Genomic DNA, 14,046 nt, shown 5'->3' with positions numbered 1-14,046 from the left:
GGCGCCATATGAAATATAGCTGCCCCAATTATGCACTTAGAGTCAATTGTACTAAGATGTTGTACTTAACTTGCGAACTTGCAACTTTAATCTCCGGCATCAAGGTCCAAATGCTGATGATGATGATGGTAAAATGGTCAAAACCGACTTTGGTCCGACACGACGTGTTTCGGAGGGAACCTCCTTCCTCAGGGGGTCGGGTACCACTATTACCTGCTTTTGTCACTAACCGGAGATGCTTGACACTGCTAAGGATAAAATAGGTACAAGAGAACAAGTGCATAGTAAGTCCCGCCGCGAAAGAGAGACGGCAGTATCAATTGAAGGAACACTTACTGTGTACAATGCGTTGACTCAGTTTGTTGTGCCCAGGGGCGTCTCTGTGTGATTCTACAGATAAAACAATGCATAATAAAGTACAGAGACCTTGCGTTTGGTATTTTAAAACAGGATACCTTGTATGCATGTATTACCTTGTCGCGATGCTGGAGTCACTCGCTGGGCCGTGAATATACTATCGGCAGCGAGAGACGTTTGAACGCTGACCTTTAAAGACAAAAAAGGCGCCAAGCATATGGGTGTGTCCAAATAAGGGCACTTACGTCACAGTCGGGGCCATTTTGGGACAGGGGCTGTCCATAAAAGGGAAATGACGACGACAGCGGCCATTTTGAAAAATCTCCGGTTTAGGGATTCCCCATGGTACAATCTTTGCGTGAGCGCCATTTTGAAAGTTAAACTATCCATAGAAGGGAAATGACGTGGTAGGGGGCCATCTTGAAAGAAGTTGACCGAGAATAGACCCAAAACTATCCTTATATGGATGATGTCGTCACTGTCTACCATCTTTAAAAGGGTCGAAAAGGGTCGCAGCGGGACTTACTATGCACTTGTTCTCTTGTACCTATTTTATCCTTAGCAGTGTCAAGCATCTCCGGTTAGTGACAAAAGCAGGTAATAGTGGTACCCGACCCCCTGAGGAAGGAGGTTCCCTCCGAAACACGTCGTGTCGGACCAAAGTCTGTTTTGACCATTTTACCATCATTATCAGCAGCATTTGGACCTTGATGCCGGAGATTAAAGTTGCAAGTTCGCAAGTTAAGTACAACATCTTAGTACAATTGACTCTAAGTGCATAATTGGGGCAGCTATATTTCATATGGCGCCCTCATAATTTCGCTCATCGAGACCTATGATTATAAATAAAGAAAAGCTTACGCCATTATAAGCTTCTATTAGCCTAGCTATTGGGCATTCAATATATGAGGTCTCTTCGAGCTTCCCACCGCCTACCTTTCTCAGGAATCATTTATATATTGAGGGTAGATATTTAGCAGGGAGGCCAGGTCTCTCGTCCCTCCTAATAAGAAGCAACTGTTGGCTCACCATCTTCTCTTCATCCAATTCACAGTAGCCACTTTTTAGATATTTTTATTTATTTTATTTATTTATTATTTTTATATATCGACATTCAGTCTGAGATATCACGTCGGTTTACATTCAGGTACTGTAGGTAGTTTAGAACATTGGCGAGCTGAGTGCAGAAATACTGCAGACGTTGAGTTTCTGTGGTATGTGTGAATGGGGAGTGTTTCAAATGTGATCATATTTGGCGGAGTTATAAACAGTTTTGTGGATTGGGTCATTCCCTGTACATACCCGGATCAGTCCAGACACCTGGGTTCATTCCTCCCTACCAGCAGGTGGAGACAGAGAAAAAGCTTCGCTGACACAGTATCATAACCAACAGTGCCCCCTGCAGTTCCCCAGTATTTCTCCGTCTCCAGCAGATGGCAGAGGGTGTGAATCCTGCAGTTCTGCAGTTTACCAATTTTTTAGACCAATATTTTTCTTTGAGCCTTCCTCCCAGGGGTTCTTTTGGTTTTTTTTAGGAATCCTGGTGGGTTCTGCCCTGTCCGGTTGAGAAAGCCAAGACTGGGGTTGGTACCCTTCTGTGTGCTTGGTCTGTGCGCCCGTGAGGTGTAAATCTGGTTGTCCAGATCCCTCCCTTCACGAGGCAGCTGCAGGTTCTTTTACACTATTTGTCATGGTTTTTCATGACTTTTGTGTCTTTGTCTATTTTTTCAGTACAGATTGTTTGGTTTTTTTTTCTGTAAAGCTAATTGGAAAAAAAAAAGTGTGTTTGCACCGGAGCACAGCTCTACAGTGCGGGCGGCTTCCTCCCCTTAGGTAGGAGCTTTTTCTGGGGCTCTGGCGGCTCTTTGGGGGATCCTATCTTCTATTTCTTGGTGAGTACCTTCTTTTGCTGGGGAGAGGACTTCCCTTTATTTCATGGCTCGCGACAGGGCATGCCATTCGTGTGGCACAGATGTTTCGTGGCTCAATAGGTCGGGGCTGTGCTGACGGTGGGGAGGGCTCGTCTGTTGCTCCTTCTCCCGCTAAGCAGCACCGCGATTCGGGCGCATTAGGACCGGCTGCGACTACTTTTTCTTCTAATTTACCTCACCCAGTCGGCTCGGGAACGGCGGCCATTTTGGATTTTTCCACGGCTGTTCCTGTGTCTCCGGGTAGGGGAGGGTCCTCTGGGGTGGGGAACGGGCAGGGAGGGCTGGAAGGGGAGGAAAGCTCTGGGCTATCTGTTTTTCAACTAGACCATGCGGGTTTTGGTGCAGGGAGGCTGTTTTCCACCGACTTTGTTTTATTACTCCATGATGCCTATTTGGCCAGACAGAAGGCGGCTTGGGGAGCTCTGCAGCTGCAGCCTCCTCCAGTCCAGCTTACTGAGGGACCTCTGGGTGGTGCCAGTATGTCAGCTATGCCCAGTAGGAGGGTTTCCTCAGCACAGGGCTTGATTCTTCGCCCGCTTGGAGATGCAACTGAGGCTGTTGAACCAGAGGATGCTAACGTAGCGCCTGGGAGTGCTGGTTCGGGGTCTGGCCAGGGAGTACTGATGGCTCTGGTTCTTCTGGCTACCGAGGATGCGGGTCAAGGGGATGACCCGGTCCCTTCTATTCATGAGGCGGAGGATCCTAAGGTGGCCCGCCTTTTTAAAAGGGAAGAGCTGGAGGTTTTGATTCCCTTAGCATTCCAGGTCCTTGGGGTGAAAATGCCTCAGGAGGACCAGGATTTGGAGGGAGAAGATCCGGTCCTGGATGGCATGCGAGGTCCCCCAACTTCTTTCCCATACCGCAAGTCGGTTAGGAAGCTAATGGAAGTGGAGTGGGGGACTCCTGATTCTGGTTTGAAGGTTGGCAGAGTCTCTACCGGAACAAGATTTGGAATTTTTTTCTCTCCCGAAGGTAGACACAGCAGTTTCTTTCAGCTGTGACTAAATGGATCACGATTCTGGTGATTGGTTTGGCCGCGTTAAAAGATGTACAAGATCATAAGATGGCGTTGCACCTTAAAAAGATTTTTGAGGTGGTGGCCCTGGGTTTGCGTGCAGTGGTTTGTTCCAGTTTCATGCAGCGTGCCTGTCTTCGATAGGTACAGCAGCTCCAAGGGAATTTATCACAGTCGTTTGGATGCGGACATGGCTGAGCAAGTGGAAGAGGCTGTGGCTTACGGTGCAGATGCCCTCTATGATTTGGTGTGTCCCTCCTCCAGGGTGATGGCATCAGCAGTGGCCGCCCGAAGGTTGCTCTGGCTCCGCAATTGGGCGACAGATGTTTCCTCTACAGCGCAATTAGCATCCTTGCCTTTTTTTTTTTTTTAATTTATATTTATTAAGTTTTTAAACAATTTAACATTGTAAAAACACAAGAAAATACCCTGTTTTACAACAATCCTTCATATCAGGCAATACATAGTGTCATACAAGCCAAAAAAAGAAACAGTAGTATTTAGTCCACATTCCGGGAGGCTTTTTTAAACATAGTAATTAATATAATAGCAAATCTGTAATTTCACTTTACAGATAAGGAGAGTATAACAATTATTGCAGATATATTTCTCAACCTAATTCTTTATCCGCTAAGAAGGACTCCAAGTGGGAAGGATCTTGAAAAATAAATTTATTTTTCTGATAGGTCACAGAGCACTTGCAGGGAAATTTTAAATAGAATGCAGCCCCAAGGGCTAACACTCTAGATTTTAAAGACAAAAATTGTTTACGTCTAATTTGAGTTGCTCAGGCCACATCAGGAAAAATTTGAATCCATTGTCCACAAAAATTATGATCTTTATTTTCAAAATATTTTTGTAACACCAGATTCTTATCCCTCTCCCTACAAAAAGTTACTAGTAAGGTTGACCTTAGTGAAATATCATCTGTGGAGGCTTCCAAAAAAGAAGTTAAATTCGGAGAGTGTTGGACAACGTCCATATCATCTTGTCCCTCTTGTGTCCTTACTCTAGAATTTGGTATATAATAAAACTTGGATATACCTGTTTCATCAATTGTTGTAATAGATAATACTTCAGTAAAATATTTTTTAAGCAATTCAATGGCAGACAGTAGTCTGGTTTCAGGGAAATTCAATAACCTTAGGTTTCTACTGCGATTTTGATTTTCCAGTATTTCCATCTGCTGATGAATTGCTAACCCATCTTTTATAGAGGAATTATTTACTTCTTTAAGAATATCAATCTGGTTAGACATAGTATTAGTATGTTCTTCTAATTGTACCAGATGGTTATTGTGTCTCTCCAGAACATTTCTAATTTCTAAAGTAGTATTTCTATTTTGTTCTATTGAATTTGTTACGATTTTCTGCAAGTTATCCAAAGACATCCATACATCCCTTAAAGTAATGTTTTGAGGAACTATGGATGCGGAGGCTGTTGCATACAGTCCCGGGTCCAAACGTTCCTCTGCCATTTCCAAATTAGAAGAAACATTTATCAAATCAATATTAGTTTTCACTATATCTCTAATTCCTGAAGCATTAGACTGGGATACTAAAGCAGACTCCAAACTTGATTGAGATAACTGCTGTGGCCCCTGAGCTTCGGGAGATCCCAAGGAGAAAGAAATATCAGGAATTGTTCTTAAATTACCTTGACTTACCCCCCTAGTGATATGCAAGTCCATTGGTCCCCTCACAGGCAACCCTGGAGAGGAAGTCCAGATCTTGACTTTTCTCTTCCTGCCCATAAAAGCAATAAGAATAAGAAGAAAAACTTTTTTCTAGGAGGGGCGCGCCCCTTTGGCGCGCGGCTTAGGCTGCGCACCGTAGCCACTTCAGCTTTATAGGAAAACTCAGTCCATCCCCTGCCGATGACTTCACGGGGAGGGGGGGAGGGCGGGCAAGTCCGCATTGCTGTTCCTCCGACTCCAATCCCGGGGGGTTGGAGCCCCGAACTCAGTCCCAGCCAAACCCTCTCTCAAGAGGGCTCTCTCCTCCGCAATGCCTCCCGGCATCCTTGCCTTTTAAAGGTAAGTTCTTGTTTGGTGAGGATCTCAAGCAGTTGATGCAGTCTCTTAGAGACAAAATCCTCAGGTTGCCCGAGGATAAGCCTAAGGCTAAGAGATTTTTTCAATCAAGGTCTCGTTTTCGCTCCAACAGAAGGTCACGGCCTACGCGGGGTGTGGTGGGGCCGCAGAGACAATATTTTTCACGTGAGCAGGCATGGGGGCAGTCCTTTCGTGGAGCCCGAAGGTCCTTCAAGGGATCCCCTGGCAGCTCCTCGGCAGGAGTCAAGTCTTCCCAATGATGCAAGGTTTGTCCACGCCGTCGTTCCTACTATAGGAGGTTGATTACGGCAGTTTTACGATGAGTGAGCCAAGATCACTCTGGTCCAGTGGGTTCTCAGCGTGGTAAGAAACGACTATGCTTTAGAATTTGCTTGTCCCATGTAAGTGCTTTTTCTGATTTCCCCATGCGGCTATCCGGACAAGCGGTTGGTGGTTCAAGTGACTCTAGACCGGCTATGTCGCTTAGGTGCAGTGGTACCGGTTCCCCAGGCAGAGCTCCGTCAGGGGAGATACTCCATTTATTTTCTGGTCCCTAAAAAGGAGGGCTTGTTTCGGCCAATACTCGATTTATAGAAGGTCAATGCAAAGCTCAAAGTGCCACGCTTTAGGATGGAGACCATCAGGTCGGTCATAGCAGCAGTGCGCAAAGGAGTGTTCTTGGCTTCCTTGGATCTCATGGAGTCTTATCTGCATATTCCCATCCATTAGGGCTCTCAGCGTTTTCTCCGCTTCATGATTCTGGGACAACATTTTCAGTTTCAGGCCCTTCCGTTTGGTCTCGCCACAGCTTCGCAGACTTTCACAATGGTGGTGGTGGTGGTGGTGGTAGCTTTCCTTCGAAAGGAGGGTATTCTGGTGTACCCATATTTGGACAATTGGTTGATCAGAGCCAAGTCAGAGTTTCTGTTCCGCAAGTCATTTCATCAAGTTCTCGAAGTCCTCCAGTCTCTAGGTTGGGTGGTGAATTATGCCAAGTGTCTGCTGTCTCCGACGCAAACTTTGGAGTATTTAAGAGGCCCTGTTCAACACTCTGATAGTTTTCCTCTCCTAAGATCGAGTCCTGAAGCTTCAGACCCAGATCTGGTGGGTTTTGCAGTTGCGAGTGCCCAAGATCTGGCACTACTTACAGGTTCTTGGCTCGATGGCCTCCATGCTGGACTTGGTTCCGTGGGCATTTTCCCATATGAGATCCCTACAGATGGCATTGTTGACCTGCTGGAAGCCAGTGTCGGAGGAGTATCATATCCGGTTGCCTCTCGAGAGATTTGCGAGAGAGAGTCTGTCATGGTGGCTTCAGACTTCCAATCTCATTCGGGGAGTGGACCTTGAGGTTCCAGTTTGGATGGTGGTCACTACCGATGCCAGTCTCTCTGGATGGGGAGCAGTTTGTCAGTCTCATTCGGTTCAGGGATCCTGGTTCACGAAAGAGTCTGCGTGGTCTATCAACTGGCTAGAGACCAGGACGGTTCACTTGGCTTGAAGGAGTGTCTGCCTCTGCTACGGAATCATCTGGTTCGAGTGCTGTTGGACAATGCAACAACAGTGGCGCATATAAATTGACAGGGCGGAAGCAAGAGCCAAGCGGTTGCTCTGGAAGCACAGAGATTAGTGCTCTGGGCGGAGTGACATCTGGAGCAATTAGCGGCATCCCACATCGCAGGAGCAGAGAATGTTCAGGTGAACTTCTTGAGTCGGACTCACTTGGATCCAGGCAAGTGGGAATTGTCAGAGACAGCCATGCAGTTGATTTGAAATCATTGGGGAGCGCCGCATGTGAACCTTATGGCGACCTCTCGGAATACCAAGGCAATCCGGTTCTTCAGTCGCCGAAGGCAGCACGGTGCCGAAGAGGTTGACACTCTGGTTCTACCATGGCCTCAGGGGGTTCTACTTTGTTTTTCCTCCTTGGCCGCATCACATAGAAAAGCATTGTGGCGAGGTGATTCTGGTGGGTCCGGAGTGGCCTTGGTGCCCGTGGTTTGCGGATCTGGTCAACCTGGCAGTGGACGGGCCGCTTTGCTTTGGCCACTGGACGCGACTTCTTCGACAGGGTCCCATATTTTTCGACCAGGCTGCTCACTTTTGTCTAGCGGCAAGGCTTTTGAGAGAAGGTGTTTGAAAAGGAAAAGTTACAGTCTAGAAGGAAGTCTACTAACCTGTCTTACGTTCAGTTATGGAAGATTTTTGAGTCCTGGTGTTCCATCAGGGACGTTCGTCCACTCAGGGCCTTAATTCCCGAAATTTTATTTTTTTTGCAGGATGGCTTCGCCAAGGGCTTATCTCTCAGTTCACTTAAGATGCAGGTAGCAGCACTGGGCTCTCTCCTTGGCAAGATTGATGGCTTCTCTATTTCGACTCATCCAGACGTGGTTCATTTCTGAGAGGGACGAGGAATTTACGTCCTCCAATTCGGAAATCCTGTCCGTCCTGGAATCTTAATTTTGTCCTTAGAGCTCTGTGTGAAGCTCCTTTTGAGCCCTTCCAAAGAGCTACATTGAAGGATTTTCTGGTGGCCATTTCTTCAGCTAGAAGGATTTCTGAGTTACAGGCGCTATCTTGCCAAGATCCTTTCCTTCAGATTTCGGAGTCCAGAGTTTCCTTATGGGACAGTACCTTCCTTTTTACCAAAGGTGGTTTCAGCGTTTCATGTCAGTCGGTGGAGCTTCTGGCCTTTCCTGCCTTACCGGTGTCAGATCCTCATGCGAGGGAGCTCAGATGTCTGGATGTATGGAGAGCCTTATTGCGTTACCTCGAGGTTACAAATGACTTTAGGAGGACCAATCACCTCTTTGTGCTGTGGAGTGGTACGAACAAAAGCTTCTAAAGCTTCTATTGCATGATGGCTGAAGGAGGCCATTTCTTCCGCATATATCCCGTGGGGTCATCCAGTTCCGGAAGGGTTGCATGCTCATTCCACACATTTGCAAGCGGCCTTGTGGGCAGAGTCACAACTTGTTTCTCCACAGGAAATTTGCAGGGCGGCGACTTGGAAGTCGCTGCATGCTTTCGCAAGGCACTAGATGTGGGGGCTCCAGCAACCCTTTCCTTTGGTGAGAGTGTTCTGCGAGCGGGACTCTCCAGGTCCCACCCTGGTTAGGGAAGCTTGGGTACATCCCAGGTGTCTGGACTGATCCGGGTACGTACGGGAAAGGAAAATTTGGTTCTTACCTGCTAATTTTTGTTCCTGTAGTACCACGGATCAGTCCAGAGCCCGCCCAATTAGAGGAGGGGTATATTCGGGGGAGAGTCGTCCACTCAGCTGTAAGATTGTTCTCTGTTGCATTCCATGTTGTTGTTGATTATCGTTTAATGGTCCAATGTTTTTTGCTATTATCTGCTTTGATATAGATATACTGAGGAACTGCAGGGGGCGCTGTTGGTTATGATACTGTGTCAGCGAAGCTTTTTCTCTGTCTCCATCTGCTGGCAGGGGGGAATGAACCCAGGTGTCTGGACTGATCGATGATACTACGGGAACTAAAATTAGCAGGTAAGAACCAGTTTTCCTATCTCATAGACATCTGTAATAGGGACTCTCAGTGTTCTCAGTACATCTGTGGTGTGTTGTCTTTGTCTCTAAAATATGTGCATGTGACTCTATTGCCAGGTCTTAAATTTACCTATAACTTTTATTTGTAGTTTTTTTTTAATTTAAAATTTCATAAATAAACAGTTTTTTAAAACAAGTTAAGACAGTGTGACCCTGGTTCTGTCCTTGGCCCTCTTCTCTTCTCTCTCTACACTCATTCCCTCCATTCTCTGACCTCCTCCCAAGATTTTCAGTGGCATCTTTACACCGATGAATCCCAGATTTCTCTGTCTACACCAAACTTTCATCTAGAATGCAGTCCAAAATCTCAGCTTTCTGGAAGTCCGCCCGCCACCTCAAACTTAACACAGATCTTATTTGTCTCTCCATGAAGAACTCTGTATCCTCCCAGTCCCCTCAAACCCCTTCTCTGCATACATCCAAAAGACTGTTCATGTTATTTCCTTCTCTAAGTTATCACCAATATTTGTCCCCTTCTTTCCGAACAGACGTCTGCACCCTCCTCCTCACAGGTCTCCCACTGAACCAGCGTGAGGTGCCTTCCTCCAGCGACACTGCCATCGCTGACTGAGGCCCAGCGTCCATAGCATCTGCAAGTGCATTCACTCTGCAGCTCCTCATTGCCTCTCTTCTCTTATATCCCCCTGCGCACCGGTCCTCATGGCCTCCGTTCATCAGGCTCCTTCTCCTCCACTGCAACCATCAGCTCTTAGCTTTCCTCCCTGCTGCACCGCATATCGGGGGAGCAGCCTCCCTGAGCGCGTGCGTCCTGCTCTCTCTGGCCCAGTCCAGCGCTGCTTGACAGCTCTTCCAGAGCTGAGTCTTCTTGATTTGAACCCTGCTGGCGGTAATAAATACATTTCCTGAAGCCTCAGGAAATGTATTTATTACAGTCTGTCTGTCTGTCTGTCTTCGTGCAGCAGGGACCCTCTCCTATGTGCGTCTGGGGAGCTTTCCATTTATCTAGCAGCACTTCCAAAATGAGGAGCAGGTTGGGTTCCAGGCGGGGTCTCTTTAAATCAACGGCTTTTTTATTTTTTTTGGGGTGGGGGGAGGGGGATTCAGCACATGCTTTATTTCCATTTTATAACGGCATGGATAGCAGGTATAACGATTCTTTCCAAACATAAATTCAAGCTCGCTCGAGGCAGGAAGCCAAGGTAATTCTTAGACCCTTTAACGCAGAACCAGCTTGCATGCCATGGGAGGATAGCAGGGGTTAACCAGACAAGTACCGAGTCCAATTCAAATCCTTGTACTTGCACTGCTGCCTCCAAGCCCTCCACCTCCTCACTCGTATCTGTTCTTCTCACCAATACTGAGCCTTTTCTCCCCTCTGCTCTGTCAGCTCGCATTTTCTGATCTGTTCACATTAGCTGGGCTCTGACCTGTTCGTAGAAAGCACCTCTTGCCCCTCATTCAGGGTCTAATGACTGACCTCTCTTCTTGCTCTCCACCCCATCCGTCCTGCTTCGCTTGTTTGAGCGCATTTGTGCTCCCGCCGCCTTCCCTTAGCTCATCTCCCTGCTCCTCGTTCAGGGTGCGATGTGCCTGGCTGTTCCCTGCGCCCCCCACACTCTGGGTTCTCTCAGCTCTTCCTTTGCTCGCTGACACCACTGCCGCACTAATGCCAGTCGTAGCTTTCTCTCGCTCGCCGCATCCCACGGTGCTTCTCTGCCTTGCCTCCTCTCCCACAGGCCATCCAGGGTACAAAGGCCCAGAATAACAGAGTCCAGCATTATTCGGACCTTTCAGTCCTGTCACTCTTGAGATCTGGATGGCCTCTGATAGGTGTACTCGGACTTGTTACTCCCCGAGGAAGGCCTGGCAGCTGTTGGCACTAATTTGGTGTCTGCACCTTTTTTTTTTTTCTTTTTAAACACCGTGGGTCGAATGTTCCCCTCTTCACTTTTTGTGGACGCACGCTTGCTGGCTAGTTCGAGCATCACTGGGACCCTTCTCCTTTTGCATTAGAGACTTGCATGAGGCTGTGGTTTTCTCTGTGTACGTTTGGGACCTCAGTTAGGGTGCCATATGAGAATTTAAAGTAAACAAAGGCTGCTCCTAGTCAGGTGGAAGTGCAATCATATTCAGAAGAGAGCTCTGCCTCGGGAGAGTCCTCCCAGCTGAGCCAACTCCTTTCAACTTCACCGTTCTCCCTTAATGTAGCCAAATCCATGAGGAAAATGTTCAGCCTTCTCATCCTGCTTTAGAAATAGCACCACAAACATTGTTTTATTTGTACTGCACTGCTTCATGCTTGGGTAATAAGTACTTTTCCCGGGCTCCTAAGGGTCCAAAAGTATGGTTTTGTAATAATAATAAAAAAAAAAAAACTGCCTCATGAGCAAACTGACAGGGGAAGTGGAGGAGAGAGGAACTGGCAGAGCCAGCAGCCTGGGGATTCCCTATGGTGGCAGGTGAGAGTGAGTGCAGGGGAATGATGAGGGGATGAGATGAGTGAGTGCAGCAGTCGGAGGATGATGAGAGAGGGGAATGATGAGATGAGTGAGTGCAGCAGTCGGAGGATGATGAGAGAGGGGAATGATGAGATGAGTGAGTGCAGCAGTCGGAGGATGATGAGAGAGGGGAATGATGAGATGAGTGAGTGCAGCAGTTGGAAGATGATGAGAGAGGGGAAATCCAGAGAGAGAGCATTTGAAAGGAGTAGATCAAGGCAGTGACTATGTTGGTGATTGGGGATGGGAGAGCATAGTTATATGATAACGTAAGTATCCATATTCAAACACATTTAGCCACTTATTTAGCTCGGTAGAATTGGCCAGTCCAGGGCAATCCCGAGGCATTCTGGGATAGAGCTGATAACTCATCTAACTCCCGTAACCAGGGTTAGCAAGATAACTTCTCCGACTAACTTGGTCGGGCCAAAGAGCTGTCCTAAAGTTAGGAAACCTGGATATATTGAGTGGCATGGCTGGGTCGCTGAATATACAGCACTAATTAACCGGATAAGTATCCAACTAAATAGCAGAGCTGTACAGTGGCTGAATATGGACCTCCCTAGATAATGGCAGATAAAGACTGTAATGGTCCATCCAGTCTGCCTTGGAAGTTGTTTAGGCTTATAACCACCTCTACAGGCAGGTTAATCCCACCTTGTCTTCTTTTAAGAATGATAATTGCCACTCTGTGCAGATTACCCCGGTGCCTTCTGTTAAACGTAGTAACTGCCACTCCGTGCAGGTTACTCTTGTGCCTTCTGTTAAGGGTAGTATCTGCCACTCCATGTAGGTTACCGCCATGCATTCTGTTAAGGGTAGTAACTGCCGCTCCATGCAGGTTACCCCCAGGCCTTCTGTTAGGGTAGTAACTGCCAATCCATTCAGGTTACCCCCATCGTTCTGTTAAGGGTAGTAACTACCGCTCCGTGCAGCTTGGAGAAGAGACGGCTGAGGGGGATATGATAGAGGTCTTTAAGATCATGAGAGGTCTTGAACGAGTAGATGTGACTCGGTTATTTACACTTTCGAATAATAGAAGGACTAGGGGGCATTCCATGAAGTTAGCAAGTAACACATTTAAGACTAATCGGAGAAAATTCTTTTTCACTCAACGCAAAATAAAGCTCTGGAATTTGTTTCCAGAGGATGTGGTTAGTGCAGTTAGTGTAGCTGGTTTCAAAAAAGGTTTGGATAAGTTCTTGGAGGAGAAGTCCATTAATGGCTATTAATCAAGTTGACTTAGGGAATAGCCACTGCTTTAATTGCATTAGTAGCATGGGATCTTCTTACTGTTTGGGTAATTGCCAGGTTCTTGTGGCCTGGTGTGGCTTCTGTTGGAAACAGGATGCTGGGCTTGATGGAACCTTGGTCTGACCCAGCATGGCAATTTCTTATGTTCTTATGTTACCCCCAGGCCTTCTGTTAAGGGTAGTAAGTGCTGTTGTTTGCAGGTTACCTCCATGCAGAAATCTAATACCAAAAGTTACCACAGGTTAACCTGTTTCTTCACTTCCATTCTCTAGTCACTAGGGTTCCTTTCTGTTTATCCCATGCCCTTTTGATTTCCATTATCATACTTGTCTTCACCATCTCTTCCAGAAGGACATTCCAGAAATCCACCTCGCTTTCCATGAAGAAATATTTCCTGACATTGTTCCTGATTCTACCCCTTTGAAATTTTGTAGCATGACCACTAGTTCTGCAGCTTCCTTTCCATTGTAACAGTTTGATTCATGTGCATCATTAATACCTTTTTAAGTATTTAAAAATCTGTATCATATCTCCTTGTCTCTCTTCTCCTCCAGGGTATACATACTTAGGGCCTTCAGTCTCGTCTCACATGGCGTTCGGTGCAGATCGCAAATCATTTTGGTTGCCTTTCTCTGGACTGCTTCCATCCTATCTCGGTCTTTTTTGAAACACAGTCTCCAGAACGGAACACAATATTTCAGGTGAGGCTTCACCAAAGACCTGTACAGTTGGAGATCAAACGAAGAGGCTAATTCAAGGATCTTTGAAGCCTAGGAATCAGAACAGTCAACAGCATAGATGTGAAGAATAAGGGAAGAGGGAGATGAAAGAAAGATGGAAAGATTGGAGTCAGTCTGTGAGCGAAGAGGAGGGTGGCTTGTCAAGGGGATGATAGATGGCAGCTATCCAGCAGGATAACGTTTGGTATGGATTTTAAAGGAAGAAAAGGAGTGGGACTGAGAAGGAAGAAGGGGGGTTGAAGCTTTCAGGAGAGGAGAGTAGCAGCACACCACCAAGATCTATTGAGCAAGGCCCGTAGGGAAAAAATAACCTCCGTGACAGAGCAACAGCTGAAGCAGAGTCCTGGTGGGGGGAACCAGATCTCAGCATGAGAAAATGAGAGAGAAAGAGGTAATGAAGGTTGATTAGCTTGTTGGGCATTGAATAGAGATAAGGTTGGAGGTGTAATGTCGGGCATTGAATAGGAATAAGGTTGGAGGTGTAATGTCGGGCATTGAATAGGGATAAGGTTGGAGGTGTAATGAGGTGATGTACGCAGATGGGAGGAGAGTTGCCTTGAAGGGCCAGAACTGGGATTAAGATCTCCAGCTGAGAGGAAGAGGAGGGTGGGTACAGAGAAGCGGAGGTGAGATGAGGATGAGGTAGTCCCCAGGGAGAGCAGTGAT

At 46.9% G+C, this 14,046-nt stretch overlaps 1 protein-coding gene across 5 annotated transcripts in view; it reads left to right on the top strand.

Annotated features, from left to right (window-relative positions):
* Positions 1-14,046, top strand: part of MAF1 (MAF1 homolog, negative regulator of RNA polymerase III) — a 100,207-nt gene that overhangs the window by 30,313 nt on the left and 55,848 nt on the right. For 4 of the 5 annotated variants that reach the window (XM_029592341.1, XM_029592346.1, XM_029592342.1 and 1 more), the window contains exon 2: positions 13,195-13,341. The exons of the other annotated variant lie outside the window; for it this stretch is intronic. The gene's annotated coding sequence lies outside the window, so the exon portion shown is untranslated. The remainder of the gene's footprint in view (positions 1-13,194; positions 13,342-14,046) is intronic. 5 annotated transcript variants of the gene reach the window in all.

This window comes from Rhinatrema bivittatum, chromosome 2 (assembly GCF_901001135.1).
Source record: "Rhinatrema bivittatum chromosome 2, aRhiBiv1.1, whole genome shotgun sequence".
NCBI classification, from domain to species: Eukaryota; Metazoa; Chordata; class Amphibia; order Gymnophiona; family Rhinatrematidae; genus Rhinatrema; species Rhinatrema bivittatum.
Note: the sequence above shows the minus strand (reverse complement) of the source record. Positions and strands in the feature narration are given on the sequence as shown.